The sequence below is a fragment of the Ictidomys tridecemlineatus genome, chromosome 4 (assembly GCF_052094955.1).
Source record: "Ictidomys tridecemlineatus isolate mIctTri1 chromosome 4, mIctTri1.hap1, whole genome shotgun sequence".
Classification (NCBI taxonomy): Eukaryota; Metazoa; Chordata; class Mammalia; order Rodentia; family Sciuridae; genus Ictidomys; species Ictidomys tridecemlineatus.
This window is the reverse complement of record NC_135480.1, coordinates 26,934,236-26,951,591: the sequence shown is the minus strand read 5'-3', so window position 1 is coordinate 26,951,591 and position 17,356 is coordinate 26,934,236.

Below are 17,356 nucleotides of genomic sequence, written 5' to 3'. Positions count from 1 at the left end.
TGAGTAATACAAGCTGTCAGATAACTAGAAACAGGTAAGAATAATTACATATCTTCGTAGAACAAGATTTGGAGAACATTTTGTATTCACAATGGAGCACCCTCAATCAATAACAAAATCAAATTTTAAGAAAGTCCCAAAATGAGCAATTTCATAATTATAGCATAAGTAATATACTTATTTCAATAGTCTTTGCTAAATAAGAATAGAAAAAAAAATAACATTTCCTCAGAGCAGAAGCTAGGGCACATAAAAATGTAATTTGCAAGCATATAATTTGCAAAAAGATACAAATAGTATGGAGAGTTTAAATAACATTTCATGTTGTGAAGGTTGTAAAAATGCACTTTCAGAGTTTGAATGCTAATTTAACCACAACTCTAGGAAAAGACAGTACACAATAATTCAAACTTCTAAGTAGTACTTCTAAGAACTATTCTAGCATAGCTTTCTTCACCAAAAAAAAAAAAAAAAAAAGAACTTCTTTTAAAAAGTAGCTTAAGGTCCCAGCATTGGGTGCAGACAGAGGACACAAATTGAAAAATAAATAAATAAATAAATAAACCAACAAATAAACAACCTGTAAATAGATCCAAAAGATCTGGGTGGACTAGAGGGAGAGGAGCCTAGGAGGGAGCAGGGCAAAGGTTGGGGGGAACGTTCTAGGGACTGAGTTAGAGTGGATTGGATTCCATGTTTCGTGATTAAGTCAAAAGAAAAGATATCTTATGGTTACATCTGAATAGCAGATTACTTAATGGTCTTTAAAATTAGTAGAAATAACTGGAAAGGAAATTGATATTCTGAGTCTTTCAGATGTCAGAAATTTCACGTTACTTGTCATCTATATACATTATTTATTCCATGTGTCATTGGAGGAAGTGATCACATTGTCTTCATTCTATATAGAAGAATGTTCATCCTACATTGTTTAGCCAAAAAATAATTTACTGCAGGGATCATACCCAGTGCTGTGAATTGAAGAGGCCTAGGTTTCATTCTAGCTTTGCCACTTTCTAGTTGCTTCTTTGTGATTAAGTTTTGTCTATGGTGATGGGCACCTACCTTGAAAGTGGTTGAAAATTTAGTCTTCATAAAGTATGTGAGACAGTTCTGGATGTTAGTTCCTTCCAAAATATTGGCTGTTTTATTTTTTATTTATTTATTTTTTTGTTTTAAATTGTCTTAAGTCTCACAGCTAGTGAATACCAAGGTTAAAAGTCAGAGCCAAAATCTGACTAGTATATCACTGAAGTCTATTTTCTTTCCAGAATGTCACACTTCTCCTTCCCCAGAGGGAATTAGGATGTGATTAGAAAAGAGATAGCCCAAAGATGCTGGTTAATCATATTCCCATATTATTGTGTATATCAAAGCAAGCTCAGAAAGGAATTGAAAATAATAATAAGTGGCTTAGGAATTACAGTTAAAGTTAGTGGAATACAAGGTATTTTTTAAAATAGGTTGGTGGGTCAAATATTTAAGCTCGGGTGTTTTCAGATGGATGTAATATTGTCCTAAGACATACTAAGCCATGCCAATCTTTTGCACTATTTCAGAGACAACAGATTAAGTTCTTATGAGCATGACAGCAGACTTTGAGTTGTGTCTCTTTTTATTCCAATGTGCAGTATGATACAATTCAGATTCTGCCCTTTCTTTCTCATTCACTCTTGGAATGATTCTACTAAGTCACTGCTGACTTAATGTGTTATATAAAAACTTAATTTCTGCCTGGTGTATATTGTACATACTTTATTCTACTGTCCATTTTGAGGTAGAAATTCTGCCCAAATATCTTTCCTTCCTTCCTTCCTTCCTTCCTTCCTTCCTTCCTTCCTTCCTTCCTTCCTTCCTTCCTTCCTTCCTTCATTTCTTTTTTTTCTTTCTTCTAATTTGTTATACAGGACAGCAGAATTCATTTCAATTCATAATACACTTATAAAGCATATTTTTTTTCATGTCTGGTTGTACACAAAGTAGAGTCACATCATTTGTGTCTCCATACATGTACTTGGTGTAATGATGTCCATCTCATTCCACTGTTTTTCCTATCTCCTTGTCCTCTCTGTTTCCCTCCCTCCCCTTTGCCCTATCTAAAGTTTCCTCCCATGCTTCCCCTCACCCTGTCCCCATATGGATCAGCACCCTCATATCAGTGAAAATATTTGGCATTTGTTTTGGGGGGATTGTCATACTTCACTTGGTATAATATTCTCCAACTCTATCCATTTACCAGCAAATATCATGATTTTATTCTCTTTTAATGCTGAGTAGTATCCCATTGTGTATATGTACCATATTTTCTTTATCCATTCACCTACTGAAGGGCATATAGCTTGGTTCCACAATTTAACTATTGTGAATTGTGCTGCTATAAACACTGATGTGGCTGTGTCTCTGTAGTATGCTTTTTTAAGTCCTTTGGGTATAATCCAAGAAGTGGGTAGCTGGGTCAAATATGCTTCCATTCTAAGTTTTCTGAGGAATCTCCGTACTGCTTTCCAAATAGTTGCACCAATTTGCAATCCCAGTGTATTTTTATAAAAGGAATTATTTTTGTAATAATTTTTATAAGAAGAATTACTAGGATATTCACATCATGCTCCTTCGTCTCCTAAAGTGTCAACTGCAGTTTATCCAGACTCTTTAGCTTCCTGAAGGTGCAGAATGAATAGGCAATACTTCTATTGTCATATTTCCAATATCCCTACACAATCTAAATTTGCACTGCTTTGTCTCATCTGTCATTTTAGACCGCTCTAGCATGAAACCTAAGTTCCCTATGCCCAGCTGATAATCAAGTAATCACAAGCCAGTTGAGGCCCAGTTTCAACTCTCTCTCATTCTCACAGTGTTTGTAGTGCACTGTACCCAAGAGATGAGTCTAGCTTAAAGACATCAATGTTTTGACATAGTCATTATCATTTTTTTTCAGAGACACATATAGAGTTTAAAAGAAAGAGCATCCTTAAAAGGACTTAAACACTTATTAATGCTTATAAGAAATAATTAGCACCAAGTATAAATATATATGTATATGTGATATATATATATATATATATGTTATTGTTTTATTTGCATGTATAAGATACAGCTATAAGTGTTAGAGTCTGTAAACAAGTCAAGATGGCGCCTAGCATTTTGCCAGAGGGAGTGGTTTGTGAAGTAATGCCAGCGAGCCATTAAGTGTGGAGATTCCTTATTGGTTGACTGTTGTATTTAGTTTATGTTAATTAAGATAAGCTGTGTGAAATGTATATATGCCCCTCCTGTCCTACAATAAATGGCTCCCACTCCTGCTGTATCAATGTACACAAGTTGCTTGTCACCCCCCGGGTTATTTTGCTGCAGCCAGACTGCGGCATATAAGGTATATCATTTTATATTTATCATATATTATATGATCTATGTATGAGTATGTGCATCTATATATCTTTATTTTCAATAGCTCTTGTAGAAAAGCATAGGGTGCAATGTGAACAGAAAAAAATATTTATCCTACGTGTAGAATGTGGCATTATAATCCATTTCATCAGCTTATCTTTATGTTTCTGAGTCTCTTCTACTTCTTTTAATGACAAAATCATTACTGCTTCTGCTGCAGGTTTAAAATTCTCATCACAGTGTGTGTCAAATTCTATCTAAGTCTCATACAATCTAAATTATCAAAGTCCAGTTTTGCTATTTTTCATAATAGTGAGAGGGAAAAATCTCACAGTTGACTCTTTTTTTTATTTTCCGGATTCCAAATTGAGCATTTCAATATCCATAAGGTTGAAAAATAGCCAATATTCTTCTAATCTTCAAAAGTTGTACATATAAGTCAGTGAGGGAAAAAAGTGAGATCTGTAGTATCCATTTATTACATCACACTTTCTTATTTTAATAGTTATTTATAAAGGACATTCCTCTAGTGGGGGGTTTTCACAATTTTCTTTTTGAAAAAGACATGAAGACTGCTAACTGTTGTCAGTAGAACCACTTATTTTTAAGTACTGGGCTATTTTTCTTCAGTGTCATTTAAAGAAAAATATAAGTAATTCCCATATCCAGTTCAGATGTGGATGTTGTTACAATAAAACCACTATTTCTCCTAGATATTCTTCCCGTGAAGATTAATAGTCATATCAAACAAATGTCACAAGGTGTTTGTGACAAACATAAAGTGAAAAGATGCATTTTCTCTGGAAATGTGGATGAGATTTCTTGAAATGTTAATTTTGCCATGACATTAAAGACCTCCCCAATATCATCTGCTCTAGTCTACCTGTCCATCTTTGTCTCCCCGGCATACCCCAATAAAACTCTTAGTCCCCCTAACATGTTCCATTTATTAAGCACTAAATGCATATTTTTCTCTTCTACCTTCATCTACTCTTACTCTCTGGGAAGTCTTGCTCCTTCCTCATTCTTTACACTGATACCCACATTTTTTACATTCTCATAGCTCCTAGTTAAAGCATCTCTTTTTCTCCACTCTGCCCTGCAGACATACTAGGGAAAGTGTCAGAACTTCCTGACAATTTTCTTCCTCAGTATCTGCCAGAATCCTCTGTTCTTCTTTCTTAGACACAGGTAAAATTTACTACAAATTGTCTTTCATACCCTATCATTGTGGATTCATCTTCCTATAGTTGTTAACCTTTTCTTTAATCTCATTTAAACAATGGGAGAAAGTGAGGTTCAAAGAGGGCTATTTAGTTATTCTCATACCTTTAGGTAGTTTGTGAGAAAGCTCAAACAGGTATCTGTTCACACCGCTCATAGTCCACTTAACTCTGTATGGAATTTTGCTCTATTTTATCTATCACCCATATAAGATATTAATTATTACCTTTTTTTCCTTTAGTTTTCCCAATGTGTCTTGTTTGTTTCCCACATTTGTGTCCATTATGATTGATTGAACTATATACCTCGAATTTGTGGAGTAGCTAGAAAATCAACATGCATCCTAATATAGGATTGCAGGTTATGTTTTACTACTATGTGTTATTAAGGTAAAATATAGCAGGCCAAAGAGGTTCAGAAAAAGAGGGAATTTCGTCAACTTTCGATTTATATCTTGATGACATGTTTCTACAAGACAATTAAGAATTATAAAATGAATTGGACAAATAAAGACATAAGGCATTAACTAGGTGATTTTCCAATACCTAAGGGGTATTGTAGAAGGAAATTGTTCTGTTTTATAATATATAAATACAAAATTCTGGAAGAAGAATGTGTCAGTTTCTCATATCTTTGCAGAAGCCTAATTGTATTAAAAAAATAAGCATCTGGCTACCAAATTTAGAGTCTGCATAAAAGATAACCAAATACATTTCTTCCCCTGAGACTATTTCATAACTATCTGATATTAAATTATCCTTTTTTTGCATGAATTTTTTGTCAGGTAAGGAGAATGATTCAAATAATAAAAACTCAATATGGGATATCATATCTTAAGTTTTCAAAAGTGCTATTTCTTTACAATCTCAAGAGATAGGTACATATTACTTAGCAGTTGTCAATGTCTCGTGTACTAGATTCTAGGAGTATAGGAGAAAAAAATTATGCAGTAAAAATCACTTAACATTCATACAACAAGTGACAAGTGTATTTAGCAGAAATCACCTACACAAAATTTAAATTTTGGTTAACCCTAAGTCCTTGAATCAACATAAACTTTAATTAAAATTAAATTTAAGGAGTTGGAGGTAGGGCTTGTTGTTATGGTACTTTTATAGAGTGAGTGGTGTCATGGGATTGATCCCTAATATCACAAGAAATACAAAATCAGTTTAAGTGGGATTAAAGAAAAATAAAGCTTATGTCCTATTGCTGAATATTCTACCATATTCATAAGATAAACTGCAATGCATAAAACATTAAAATTCAAAAATCCAATATATTTTCTGGAAGTTTTCAATTTGTATATAAACAATTGTCACTGATGAAAAATAATTAATTAGGAGACTTCTATTTAGAAAAAAAATTTTTGCAGTGTTTTCTGTTGTACAGAGGCTTAGATTTGAAGAAACAACATGGAATATAGTTATATAGATATATATATGTAAAAAGTCATAATTCATGGTGAAAATGGGGAGTTTTTTTCTGCAAGATCATAAAACACTATTCATCATGTTGGAAGAACTAGACACAGCAATTAGGTAAAAAGTAAATAGTTTATCTCTGTTTCCACTGAACTATATCCTCATCCCATTTTATTTTACTATTTGAGACAGGGCCTCACTGACTTGCCCAGGATGACCTTGAATTTGTTATGTCCCATGCCTCAGCCTCTTGAGTTGCTGGGATTATGTGCTACCATGCCAAGCATGAAGCTTATAGTCTAAACAATGAAAACAGTTTTTTTAAAAAAATCTGTCTCCGTCAAATTTTATTATCATTATTAATTTTCATTAAAGAAATATAAAATTTTATCATAATTAATGGTTAGAACTTATAATTAAAGCTATTTGAGGGAAAATAGCATTAACTGACACTGGGACTTGCTATAAGTAATTTGTAATTTGAATTAGTAATTAGCAATTTTGCTAATATTTATTCAAATTCTATGCTCACCTCTTAAAATCAACTTAAGATGTTTTTATTAGTGCATATTAAAATGTAGTTTCTCATTTACTCAACATTATTTAGGGAAGTAGATTTTACTATGTCCTAATTTACCAGTAAATTATGGTTTGCCATTTAAAACATGAAATGTGTCTATTTAAATCATGGAGTTGACTTGCTTGTTTTAAACCCTAAAGTCATATGCCTCTTTCATATTAAATACATGCAGAATTTTTTTTTAAAGAGAGAGTGAGAGAGGAGAGAGAGAGAGAGAGAATTTTTAATATTTATTTTTTAGTTCTCGGCAGACACAACATCTTTGTATGAGGTGCTGAGGATCGAACCCGGGCCGCACGCACGCCAGGCGAGCGCGCTACCGATTGAGCCACATCCCCAGCCCTACATGCAGAATTTAATACCTTGTTCCTGAAAGAATTTGGTTTTTAAAGTTTCTTTTTATTAATTTAAGCCTCCTTTCATCTCAAAGTGACATCTTCTTACTTTCCTACACACAATTATTTCTACTACACTAAGACACATACAATAGTCCCTGTCTTGTTTCTCCAACACCACACTGTCTTCATCTTATCCACTCTTCTGGGATATGAGAGCTAAGAGGATATCCTTTAATTTTGTGCAAGCTAGCTACTACGGAATTCAGAACTACAGATGTCAAGCATCAGCCCTTTTGAATAGTTTTTAAATCATGTATGTATATAGCTTCTCATTGCTGTGAAAAATACTGAAAAGAAAAAAAATATTAAAAGAGGAAGATTTATTTTAGCTCATGGAATCAGAAGGTGTAATCCATGGTTGGCCAGTTCCCTTGCTTTGGGTCTGAGGCAAGACAGAACATCATGACCATAAGTTCTACTTCAGAACATAGCTGAATTGGAAACCAAGCCTGAAACATATGAGTCTTTATGGGCATTTTTTTTTTTTGCAAACGATAACAATATACAATATATAAATTGGATCCTAAGTCTTTGACCAAAAAAAAAAAAGTTTTAACCCAAGCATAAAACAAAACAACAAAAATAAATTGTAACAAGAAAATTTCTTCTAATTTTAATTTTTTAGTGAGAAATATAATCCCAATGTATTATGTTGTCTTCATGAACATATTTGCTTTAGAATACCCAAGAAATAAAACATTCAATTTTATACAATTGTCATTTCTATTGATTTTCTATCAACATATTTATCAAATATACACAATTTTCTATTAATATTTTTTTCAAACATTTATATTTCACAATAAAAACTAGACTATATAATTGTATGTAATATAAGTATCATAGTACTTGAAATTTGGGGTAGTCATTACCTGATTATGAATTTTAGCAATAGTATGAAGAATATTCTCTTTCCTTAAAATTACACAATACTTTTGTTTCACTGTCATTGAGATTTCTTCCTGCATAAAAAGGACTGAAAAAAAATTGAAATAAGACAGAATAAAAGGCAAATGTAACTTTGAAAAAATAAAAGTTTGAGTATCTATTTAACTGACAAGGGTATATAAATGTCAACATGACTTTCAGATAGATCAGTTCTAGTTCAAACATCTTGACAATTTTTTTTTTTACTTTGAAAAAGTATTGGAGATTCTAGGAAGCTGTTCCCTTGATTTTGGAAAGGATGTTGTGGGGGAAGTAATGATAAAATTGTGTATGCATAGGAAAGAGGCTTCACTATGTGTCAATTTAAAAAAATAAAACTTCTTTTGGGGAGTCTTTGCTCTGGTTTTATGTTATAATAAATAGTGTCTCTGCAAGAGGTGACATTTATAGCTCCTTAGAGATCTGCCAATATGGAAGGGTGAGTGGCTGTTGGACAAACTATGTCTTTTTCCATATCTTGTTCATACTGGTTTTCAGATCAATTGAATCTGACTGAAAGTCATAAAAAATAACCCTATTAAAACAAGATATTTTGTTGTAATAGTTTCATATTTGCATTCTGATTAAATCTGTAGTAAATTCAACCCTCAATTAACAAAAAGATGACTAGTCAATTTCAAAATATTAAAAAATTGGCTGCAATTCAATTTTCAATGGTAAGTATAAAATTATTGCTTCTGAAGTCAATCCCAAGCATTCTACATTTCTGGTTAATTCTGATTACTACTGATTAGTTTGAAGATATCAAAAGACATTTATATTTATAGCAATTCCTTCAGAATAATTAGTTATGCCTAAAATTCACTAATTATTAAGTCATAGGCATCTCCTCTAGTATTCTTAGGTGGATCTAGCTTTTTTTTCTGAAGTAACACACTCAATCAAATATCTCTCTCATTGTATCCACCACAACCATTCTTAGATGAGTTTCTAGTTCAAAATAAGTGTGAAAATCATCTTTGATGACTAAATAGTAATAAACGTGGCTATGGGAAGACAAAGAAGTGATCTATTTCTTAATGTCTAATGAGTTATATTTTGTAATTTTAAGTGAAAGTTCTGATTTTTCAATGGGAGCATTTCTTTAATGGCTTCTAGCATTTACTCTTGTTTTTGACTGTACTAAATATGCTGCTCTAATGAATTAATTAAGTTGACATTTCTCTAAACAAAAGTTTCCTGAAAGATAGACTTGCAGCTTATAATACACAGCGGAGGAGAAATATTCATAATATCTCTTTATATATAAGCTAAGTATCGTACTTCTTGTCCAAAAAATAAATAAACAATTTCTGGCCACAGTTGTGGCTCAGTGGTAGAGCACTTACCCAGTATGCATGAGGCACTGGGTTTGATCCCAGCACCATATAAACATAAGCAAAATAAAGGTAGTGTGACCATCTGCAACAATAAATAAATAAATAAATAGATAGATAGACAATTTCACAAATATCTTCTTATTTCTCTCACAATATAAAATATATTTTTGGCCAAAGAAAATAAGTTTTCTTTAATTTAAGATGTTTTGCTCACCGTGAAAATTACCTTCATTATTTTCTAAATGCAGGGCAGAAGCTCAAGTTAATTTCCAAATACACTCAACTCAATATATGTAATTCTTGCTGGACATGGTGGTACATGCTTGTAATCTCAGTGACTTGGGAGGCTGAGGCAAGAAGATGGCAAGTTCAAGGCTAGCCTCAACAGCTTAGCAAGACCCTGCCTCAAATTTTTTAAAAAATAAGAAAGGCTCTGAATGTAGCTCAGTGGTAAAGTGTCCTTGGGTTTAATTCTCAGGACAAATATATAGATACAGATATTTATAGATATTTATGAATATATATGCTGTATTATATATTACATGTAAAATAACCATGCATATTATGCTAACATTTTATTTGCTATGGGTCACCGTATCATACTCAAAGTGACATTGAGTACTTTCCACTAGAGAGGTGACAATGGAGAAAATGCATATAAATGCTTATTTGTAGTTATTTAAAATTTTGTATTTTAATAAGATACAATGCTAAAATTATTTTTAAGTAAATGTATTATATTAAAATACACATTTTTAAACAAAAGCAAATAAGAGTTTATATGCACTTTCAAAAACAGTGTAATGTTCTATGAGTAACAGAAATTAATTTAACCCTTGTGGCCAGGATTGCAACATTCTTACTATCTTCACTATTTCTCAGTGATGATTTTTTTGGCAGGATAAATAAATAAATAAACAAACAAACAAACAAAAAATAAAACATAAAGGTAGCTATGTACAAAACATGCCTCAGCTTCCCAAACTGCAGCAATTACAAGCATGCACCACCATACCCAGAGTCCATTGGGGAATTTTAACAACTAAAAGAGAATAACTAGAGATGAAATGAAAATTTTTGAGTAGATGGAAGGGTGTGTGTGGTCAGACAGACATTCACTTCCAGACAAAACTAAGGTTGGGTGTCATTTATTTTCTACATTGTCAATCATTAAAAGCAGCAATTTCAAAAGTATCCAAGATAGAGGAAAAATATGGAATCAAAATAGACAGAAAAACTGACCATATACTGAAGGTTAAGTTTTTAACAAAACATAGAGAAGAGTGATTTGACAATGAGCATTATAGCCACACATTAGTTGTACATTAATTCTACTTTTTTTAAAAAAAAAAATTGTAGTTGTAGATGGACAGAATGCCTTTATTTTGTTTATTTGTATGTGGTGCTGAGGATCCAACCCAGTGCCTCATGCATGCTAGGCAGTCACTCTGCCACTGAGCTACTGCCCCAGCCCCACCTCCCCCCCCCCTTTTTTTTTTTTTGATACCAGGGATTTAACCTAGGGGCTTTTAACCACTGAGCCAGATCCCCAGCCCTTTTTTGTGTCTTATTTAGATCCTTTCCAGAAAAAGAATAAATGTTAATCCTCATCTTTAAATTAACATGAACTTAACCTGAACAGCATTTTTTACTGCTTTCAATTATATATTTGTACATAGGCTTGTTTAATGTATTTGCCACCACTCAAACATTACTTCCATAAGGAACTTGACCACACCCGTATTATAAGTGATGTACATATAGCATGTCCATTATAGTCCATGATAATCATGCTATTATTTATTAAATAAGGTCAAACAATTTTTCATTTTATAATCAGTTACAAAATTATAGATATGTCTGCATGGATGGTGTGATTATTTATCATTGCTAGCCTGTCACATATTTAATGAATTTTGCCAAATGTAGACTGTGAACTAATACTGGTTCTCTACATTGGGAATTTTCATTCCCCTTTTTTCTTTCCCTTACTGAAATCAATTTCTTTCCCAAGTACCAATTTCCTACATGTGAATGAAATTCTTGTAGTTTACCCAATGTGCATTGTCTTCCTAATCTGTGCTAATAGAAACCAAATATTATATGTTCTGACAACACACTCAACTAAAAACCCTGTTTCCAACCACTCATTACACAGATATTCCCAATGAAAGCAAAGTAAAAGTGATGGACACTTCTAATATATTCTTGAAGGAAATATTTGTCTGGGAAGCGTATTTTTGTTTTTCTTTTTCTTCTTCATCCTGTCAGGAATATAACTGTATAGTTCTTTGCCCAGTGACTTTATATTAATCTCTATTTACTCTAGAGGAAAAACCCAGGTCTAGTAAGGGCAGAAGAGGAAAATGCTGGGTTTGATTCAATACTCAAATGCCTACTGTTTACCCATGTGTGGTGAAAGAAAAATCAGACCTTTTTTACACTGTAAATTAGAATTTCATCATTTTTTTATTAACACAGATTCTAACTGATATAGCCTATAGTATCCCTGAAGTTTTTTTTCTTTTTATTTGGCTTGTCAATATCTTAAGTCCAGTAACCATTACAAATATATTCTTCCAATCACATTACCAGTTTCAGAATTTTACTATTCTTTCATGCTGCTCACTTGAGAATGACATTGGAAGATAGTATATATCAATTGTTAATCTCTAGTATATATAAAGAACTCAAAAAAAATACCAAAAAAAAAAAACCCAAATAACCCAATCAACAAATGGGCTAAGGAACTGAACAGACACTTCACAGAAGAAGAAATACAATTGATTAACAGATATATGAAAAAGTGTTCAACCTCTCTAGCAATTAAAGAAAAGCAAATCAAAACTACTCTAGGATTCCATCTAACTCCTGTCAGAATGGCAAGAATCATCAAGAATAAGGCAACAATAACGTTGGCAAGGATGTGGTGAAAAAGGTATGCTCTATACATTGTTGGTGAGACTGCAAATTGGTGCAACCACTATGGAAAGCAGTATGGAGATTCCTCAGAAATTTGGGAATGAACCACCATTTGATCCAGCTATTCCACTCCTTGGTTGATAAACAAAGGACTTAAAATCAGCATACTATAGTGATACAGCCACATCGATATTTACAACAGCTCAATTCACAATGGCTATACTATGGAACCAATCTAGGTGACCCTCAATAGATGAATGGATAAAGAAAATGTGGTATATACACTCAATGGAATATTACTCAGCTTTAAAGAAGAGTAAAATTATGGCATTTGCCAGTAAATGGTTGGAATTGGAGAATATCCTGCTAAGCAAAATAATCCAATTCCAAAAAAAAAAAAACCCAAAGGCCAACTGTTTAATATATGAATGCTAATTCACAATAAGGCCGGGGGCACTAGGGAAGAATGACATTACCTTAGATTAGGTAGAGGGAAGTGATGAGAGGGAGGGGAGAGGATGTGGGGATAGAAAAGTTAGTAGAATGAAGCAGACATTATTACTGTGTGTATATATGAGACTCTGTGACAAATATGATTCTATAACATGTACACTCAGAAAAATGAGAAATTATATCTCATCTATGTATGATATATCAAAGTGCATAAATACTTTCTACTGTCATGTATAACTAATTAAAACAAGTAAAAAAAATTTAAAGTAGATCTTCTGTTTTGGGGTTTTTTTTTTTTTTTTTTTTTTTTTGGGTGACATAACTAGTTCCCTGATTAGTGTGACTTTTTCATTCAAGACCATTCGTCCTACTTACATTCTTCTTTGTTCCTGCACATCATCTTTCCTAGTGATGTCCATATCTACCAATGAAACACTGACTCTGACCTCTACGTTACATGTGTGCTTATTTCTATTGACTGTATTTCTGTAAAACTTGTTTAAGTGGAAATATATATATAGAATGGTGATATATACCATCCTAACCATTATAAGTCACAGACCAGTGTCATTAATTATGTTCAAATTGTTGTTCAGCTATGAGCACATCACTTTACAGGGTTTTTTTTCTATTACCAAAGTGAAAATATATCTCCATTAAATATTAAATCCCATATCAACAGGAAATGAAATCAGTATGAAAATAAATGTCTTCACTCCCTTGTTCATTAAAGTACTATTAGTCAAAACCAAGATATAGAAACAACTTAAGTGTCTATCAATGGATGAATGAATAAAGAAAATGTGGTGCATATAAAAATGAAATGACAGTAATGACAGTGCGAGTGAGCCTGGAGGATATTATGGTAAGTGAAATACATTAGGCACAGGGAGACAAATAATGCATGGACACACTCATATGTTGTTTCCATAAAGTTGAGCTCCTACAACCAGAGAGGAGAATGGAGGCTACCAGGGACTAGGGTAGATGGGGTGGGGGGGGTGGTACAGTTTGGAATATCAAAGGATAATTCCAGTTAGATAGGAGGAATAAATCCAAGAAATCTGTTGTACAGCATGGTTATCACAGATAATGATGATATAGCCTATTTTTGAAAAAATGCAAAATGGGATGGATGTTAGGAATTGCCTTCAGAAAAAATTTTTACTATGTAAGGCAATGCATTTGCTAATTAGCTAGTTTTAACTGCTTTGAAATGTGCACATACTCCTGCATGTACTCCAAGACATTACACTGTGATAAAAGCTTACCTTCTATCTGCTAATTTAAATTTATAAATTAAAAACTCCTATTTCCCCTTATACTCCTCTCCAAAGTCTTTAGCCACCATTTTTCTATGCATGCTTTCAAGTATATTAAATTACCTCACCTAAATGGAGTCGCACAGTGTTAATCCTTCCAAGACTGGGTTGTTCCACTTAGCATAATGTTATCAAGATTCATTCATGTTATTGCATGTGTTAGAATTTTTTTTCTTTCAAAAAAAAAAAAGCCTGAACAGATTCCATTGTATATCTATACCATATCCTATTGATCCATTCATCTATGCATAGACACTTGGGTTCCTTCCACTTTTCGGGCTTTATAAATACTGATGCTAAGTCCTTGGGTTTCTAGATCAAAGATCACTACAACCTCATTTAGTTATTATTGGACCACTTCTGATGGATCCATTAAAAATTTTATTTTCAAATATGACATCCCTATCATTCTAATTCTTGTGTCCAGTTTCTTTAAGGTAAACTCCATATATATATCACCTAGACCTTTTATGATACTTCTTTTTCTTTTCTAATGATGCTTCACAATTCAAGGTTCTTGCTTGTGGAGAGTATATATACCTAGCAAATGTCAAAGTTGCTCATTTATTCCTTATCATTTCTTCTTACACCTAAATCTTAAAAATGAGACCACATGTGCCTAGAGTAATAAACATTTGGTGAGCAAATGAATTGATGAGCTTTGAATAAGGTCGCTGAAATGGCGTAAAGAGCTTGAATATTCAATATCATATCAAAAAGGTGAAATATAAGGCCCAGTGCTCTTCCCAGAGAAAATAGCATTCAGATAATCACAAAAAGTATTTCTATGGTAAATATCTATGTGCTATCCATTTGAAGAAAATCAAATATTAGAAAAAAAAAATAATGAAGTCTATTTAAACCTCCCAAGAATTGGAGTCTTTTTAAAATCATTTTGCTTAGTTTTGCTATCTTACCTGAAGAGTGATAATTCAGTAAAAATGATAGACAGCAAGTCACACATTCGATACTAGGATTTTTGTCAGTTATTTTACTGTTATTTTTACTTTCCCTTCAAACAGGATGAACTGTGAATGTATCCTCAGCAAATCTGGTTTCAGACACAGAGGAATTCAATCAAGTCTAGGTTCAGGGGGATCACCTTACAAAAATAATAGAAGTTGAATTTTGAGAAAAAAAAAATACAGAAAGAAGAAAAGTGTTTGGAGAGCCCTAAATAAAAAGACAGGTGAATCTATGAGGTCTCCAACCAAACCAGCTAGGAACAGATTCAATTTATATGTTACCAAAGAAAGAAAAATTTGCATTGATGCTAATACTGGTTGCAAACTGCATGGAATTATAATGCAACACTCAGTAGATAAGATAATATGAATTTTCACCATCAGCAAGTTTCTATAAAATGTTTTCAGAGTCATATCACTTTAAAAAAACACTATTTTTTAAATAAATCTTTAGAGGTAAAAGTATATGAATATGTCATCTGCATCCAATCAACCGAAAGTAACTTTTTTTTCCTCCCATCATTTCTCCTCTTTTATTTTATGCTGGTACCAAACGCATTAATTACTGCTTATCTAAACTCTCTTTTCAGATTTTCCAAACATTTAGTATCTCGACACTCACAGCCCTCGAATTTGTAAAAGAATATATAAAAATATCCTTAAATAATGATCTTATTATACTACTACAATATTCAAAATACACTGCAAAACTCCATTATTTTAGTAGTTGTTTCAACAAGTATTTTTAATGCATACCAAGTGCTAAGCATTGTGCTAGGTGTGTGAAAATAAACAGAGCTAAAAATCTTCAGAATTTTATCTCACTGTATGTGTGTGTGTGTGTGTGTGTATATTATTTTTCCAATTTTATCACTAGCATGTCTAGTCAACTTCTAATCTGTTCTCATTATCCCATAACTGTCTAGAACAGAGTTCAGCAAACTTTTCCATGTAGAAAGACAGATAGTAAATGCTTTATCCTTTGTGAGTATTAAATATTGATCACAACCAGCAACTCTGTTATTGTAGCACAAAAGCAGTCATAAACAACTAAAATATGGGTGAGTGCACGTGTGTTCCAATAAGGTTTTATTTGGGGAAAAAAATAGGCATTGAACTAGATTTGACCCAAAGCCAAAATATTTTGACCTTTGGTCTGGTACATTCCATGATATCATGTACATTGGTTAGCACATTCAAGTTGCAACTGAAATTCTTTTTGTCCAGGAATGGTTTGGATCACACTTCACATTCCCTCAATACACAGTATGCTTGACACTTGTATTCTCATTAGAAAGGCCACGGTTTTACATCATGATTCTAATCTATATTACTGTATCATAGACCAATTACTCATCATTGCTGAAGCTCAATTTCCTCATGTGTGACAAGAATACAATAACACGTCAAAGCTTGGATGATGATGCCAGGATTTGATTTTGTTAAGTACTTAAATCTCTGCTGGGCACAATGGTGCATGCCTATAATTCCAGTGGCTCAGGAGGCTGAGGCAGGAGGATTTCAAGTTCAAAGCTAGTCTCAGCAAAAGCAAGTCGCTAAGCCACTCAGTGAGACACCCTGTCTATAAATAAAATACAAAATAGGGCTGGGGATATGGCTCAGTGGTCACGTGTCCCTAAATTTAATCCCCTAATCCCCCCACAAAAAAAGTACCTAAATCTATAAGATTGATTGAACAACAGCCCAAATCTTCTACAGAGAACTTTACTCATCTGGTCCCAAACAAAGCTAGTTGATTTGCCTGTAACATGTGAAATGAGAAAGCAATATTACCTTTTTTTGGGGGGGATATATTACCTTAAAACCCATGGAGACCTACCAAGCTTCCTTTTTAGTGGTGAGAGTTGCAAAATACAAATAAATTCTCTTATACTTTGTACGGACTGCTTCAGCTTGCTTGTGATCACTGAAATACAGAAATTTCACTGTTGTTGAGGGTCCTGAAATTCTGCCTGATTTTCCTACACTTTCAGAGTACAACATGTTATCAGGGCCTGGGATATAAGTTTTTACCACTTTTTCACAAATCTGATTAACACAAGATTATTGCTGCAGAGGATTAATGTGATAGTGTATGGTCCTGCCAGTAGAGCTCTGATATATAAGGTCATTCTTTTCCTGACTGTCTCAATATGTCCTCCACTGGGTTACAATTGAACTTGTGTCAAGTTATGAGTCTGTGGGATGAGAGAGGCATCACAGATGGATTCTGACTGAAATTTGTGATCTAAGGAGAGATTAGCTTTTGCTCCACCTTAAAGAAAGAGAGAAACCTCAGCTTTAATAAGTAGACAAGGAAATTTCTATGTTCCTAGAAATTTCAATACAAAGGATCTCAAAATTTTCAAGAGTATTAATCTGTGTGCCTTGTTCTAAAAGTTGGGCATCCACTT